Genomic DNA, 4620 nt, shown 5'->3' on the forward strand with positions numbered 1-4620 from the left:
TATACAAAGAAGAGCAAGGTACAGATTCAAAAGGGGACTGAGATCAAAGCAGCTACACATAAAACTTCAAATAAAAACTGTGAATTGGTCTCAGTCTCTGGAAGAGCTCAAAAAGGATTTCAAAAATCAAGAGAGCCAGAGGAAAAATGGAAAAGAGAAATAAAAGCAATGAAAAGCAAAATTGGCCAAATGGAAAAAGACGTTCAAAAATCCAAAGAAGAAAAGAATTTTTTAAAAGTAGAATTGACCAAATGGAAAAGGAGGTTCAAAAGATAATGGAAGAAAATGCTTAAAAATTAGAAATGGGCAAGTAGAAGCTAATGACTTCATGAGACAGCAAGAAACAAACAAAAACAAAAGAATGGGGAAAAAACAGAGGAAAACATGAAATATTGCATTGAACAAACAACTATCACTGAAAATAGAAAAATATACAGGAGAGACAATTTAAAAATTATTGGACTACCTGAAAGCTATGATTTAAAAAAAAGCTTAGACATTACATTATAAGAAATTATCAAAGAAAACTGCCCTGAGCTCCTTGAACAGTAGAGTAAAAAGAAATTGAAAGAATCCACTGATCACCTCCCGAAATAAATCCCCAAATGACAATTCCCAAGAATATTATAGCCAAATTAAAGAGCTCCCACACCAAGGAGGAAATACTGTAAGCAGCCAACTAAAAAGAAACAATTCAAATATCATGGAACCTCAGTCAAGAAAACACAAGACTTAGCAGCTTCCACATCAAAGAATCAAAAGGCTTAGAATATGATATTCTGGAAGCTGAACTAGGTTTACAACCCAGAATTACCTACTCAGCAAAAGAGAGTATATTCTTTCAGAGGGGAAAAATGGTCATTTAATAAAATAGAAGATTTCCAAGCATTCCTGATGAAAAGAGTAGACTTGAACAGAAAATCTGATGTACAAATATAAAACTCAAGAGAAGCCTAAAAAGATCAATTAAAAAAGAGAAAATTTAAGAGATTAAATAAGATCAAACTGTTTATATTCCTAAATGGAAACACCATATCTGTAACTCTTAAATTTTTTATCAGGATTAAAGCAGTTAGAAGGAATATACATGGATAGAGGGTGTAGGAGTAAACTGATTAGGATTGCATGATATGCAAAAAAAAATTAAGGGGTGAAAAAGAAGATTGCACTGAGAAAAATGGAAGGGAAAGATAAAACAGGGTAAATTATCACATTTGGGTATAGAATTTTATTTTACCTGATAGAGAAGAAGGAGGCATTTAAGATAAAGGAGTGGATAATAGAAGGGAGAAGGAAGTAGGGGAAGTAATTAAAAGCAAAACACTTGTGAGGAGGGACAGAATAAGAAGATATTAAGTGCAGAATCAAAAGAGAAATAATATGGAGGGGAATATACAGTCGGTAATCATAACTGTGAATATAAAGGGGATGAATTCACCCATAAAATAGAAGTGGATAGCAGAGTGGAATAAAAACCAGTTTGTTTGTTTTTGACATGCTATTTAAAAGAAACACACTTGAGGCAGAAAAATACACAGAGAATAAAGGTAAAGGGCTGAAGCAGAATTTACTGTGTTCCAGCTGAAGTAAAAAAAGCAGGAGTAGCAATCATGATCTCAGACAAAGCTAAAGCAAAAGTAGATCTAATTAAAAGAGCTAAGGAAGGAAATTACATTTTGATAAAAGTACCATAGATAATGAATTAATATCAATTTTAAACATATATGCACCAAATGGTAACACTTCCAGGTTTTTAAAGGAGACACTAAGTGAGCTTCAGGAGGAAAAAAACTATATTAGTGGGGGCCTCAACTTTCCCCTCTCAGATTTAGATTCATTGAACAAAAAAAAAAAATAGACAAGAAGGAAGTAAAGGGAGTGGATTAAATTTTAGATAAAGTTGGATTTGCTAGATCTCTTGAGAAAACTGAATAGGAATAGAAAGGAATATGATTTTTTTTCATCAGTACATGGCATCTACAAAAAACAATTGTATAGACCTGGAGAGACTTCCGGTTAAGATGGCGGCAGAGTAAGGAGCAGCTGCTCGATCTCTCCTGACCGAACCACACAGAACCCCTCAAGGGGAAATAAAAACGAGTCCAGAGGAATGAAGGAACCCCACAACAGGGCGCAGCATTGAAGGTACGCAGAATCGGGGCATTTCCACACTTTAAAGGGGTGAAACAGTTCACACTAAAACACGAGAGGAAGAAGCCCCTCCCCCAACCCCCACACCGCACAAGCGGGTAAACAGGACTGGGGCAACCAGATAATCACTGGCAGCCCCTGAGCCCGTACCTGTGCGCTGCAAGACGAGGGACCCCAGGTGGCTGGGACTCTCCCTGAGCGCCCACGTGGGTGAAGGCACCGCCTCCGGCAGGGACAAAGGCCCCTAAAACTCGGCCTTTCCCAAGCTCTGAAGGCATCGCCTCAGGTGCAAATAAAGATCTCCAGCCCACGGACTTTCACTACCTTCTGCGGGGGTGAAAGCAGGGCCCTAAGAGCATCAGCGCAGGCAAAGGCAGTGCCCTAGGCTTGAATAATGATCTCCAGCCCAGGCTTGGACCTCCAGTGAGGACCCAGTGCAGACCTGAGCGTGGCTGTGGAAGCAGCCCCAAAGACTGCTGAAGGAACCTCGGGCAGAGGGGCAGACCGGGAACTACCAGGAGGCCTGACCCCAAGGACAAGGAGACCGGAGGCCCCCCCCCCCCAAGCATGCAAGGCCCAGGCAGACCCTGAGTGCAAAGACAAAGCGGAAAAGGGGCGGGGCTAACAATGGCCAGCAATAAGGAAATCCAGAAGAAAAAGACCATCAAGAGAAACTCTGGAACACTGGACAACTTCTACACAGAGAAAATCCAGACAACAGAGGAGGGAAAACAAAAATCCAAACCTCCCCAAAAAAATGAAAGCTGGTCACAAGTTATGGAAGAGTTTAAAAATGAAATGCTAAGGAAGATGGAAGAAATCTGGCAAGAAAATAACAGTTTAAAAGGCAGAATTTCGCAATTGGAAAGTGAGACAAGACAACTGAAGACCAAAAATGACCAGATTGAAAAGGAAAACCAATCCTTAAAGGCTAGAATCGAACATTTAGAAACCAATGATCTCTCAAGACAACAAGAACAAATAAAACAAAGTCAAAAGACTGATAAAATAGAAGGAAACATGAAATATCTCAAGGAGAGAGTGACAGACCAAGAAAACCGGTCTAGAAGAGATAACTTGAGAATCATTGGTATTCCAGAAAAGGCAGAAATTAATAAAAACATGGACTCCATACTCAAAGAAATTATTCAGCAAAATTGCCCTGAAGTTCTACAACAAGAGGGCAATATAGACATTGAAAGGATCCATAGAACACCCTCTACACTGGACCCAGAAAAGTCAACACCCAGAAATATAATAGCGAAATTGAAGAGCTTTCGAGTCAAAGAAAAAATCTTACAAGAAGCCAGAAAGAGACAATTCAAATATCAAGGAGCACCAATAAGGATCACACAGGATCTGGCAGCCTCAACACTAAAAGAACGCAAGGCTTGGAATACAATATTCAGAAAGGCAAGAGAGCTGGGCCTGCAACCACGGATCAACTACCCAGCGAAACTAACCATATACTTTCAGGGGAAAGTATGGGCATTCAACAAAATTGAAGAATTCCAAGTTTTTGCACAAAAGAGACCGGGACTAATTGGAAAGTTTGACACTCAACCACAGATATCAAGAGAAAGATGATGAAAAGGTAAATAAGAAACAGAGGGAAAAGAAAGAAAACTCATAGTCTTTTAAGCTTGACTCTTTAAGGACATAAATAAGATCTAAGTATCTGTATTACTAGGTGGAGAAATGCTATGTATAATTCTCTGTAGTGAACTCTATACACTATTATAATATTCACTATTATAGCAACCAGAAGAATAATTCATAGGGAGAGGACAGGATACTAAATGGTCTAAGATGACATGGGGGGTGGGAAAGAGGGGAGGAAGAGTAGGGGACACCAAGAAAAATCCGAGTAAATAAGAAAAATAAGATATTCTATTACACACAAAGAGGGCATAGGAAGGGGAGGGGATAAATACTACCATAAGAAGGAGAGGAAGAGAGCATTAAGAGGTAATAATCAAACCTTACTCTCAGTATAATCAACCCGGAGAAGGAAGAGTAGCTTTATTATCCATCTGGATAAAAAACTCCATCTAACCCTACTGAGAAAGTCAGAAGGGATAAACCAAAGGGAGCAGGGGAGTGGGGAGGCCAAAAAGGGAGGGAAGAAGAAGGGGGAGGGAATTCATTCGGTCTTTAAAAAAAAACAAAAATAAGGGAACAACAAGGGAGGGGACAGAAAGGGAAGTCAATCAAGGGAGGGGATAAGGGATACTGGCTGAAAGCAAACCACTGGTGTAAAAGAAAATAGTGCAATAAGAAGGAGTGGGTCTAGGGGAGGATACAAAAAATGTCAGTGAATACACAACTAACAATTGTAACTCTGAATGTGAACGGGATGAACTCACTCATAAAACGGAAGCAAATAGCAGAGTGGTTCAGAAACCAAAATCCTACCATAGGTTGTCTACAAGAAACACATATGAGGCGGGTAGACACACACAAGTTCAA

Source organism: Gracilinanus agilis, chromosome 5 (assembly GCF_016433145.1).
Source record: "Gracilinanus agilis isolate LMUSP501 chromosome 5, AgileGrace, whole genome shotgun sequence".
NCBI lineage: Eukaryota > Metazoa > Chordata > Mammalia > Didelphimorphia > Didelphidae > Gracilinanus > Gracilinanus agilis.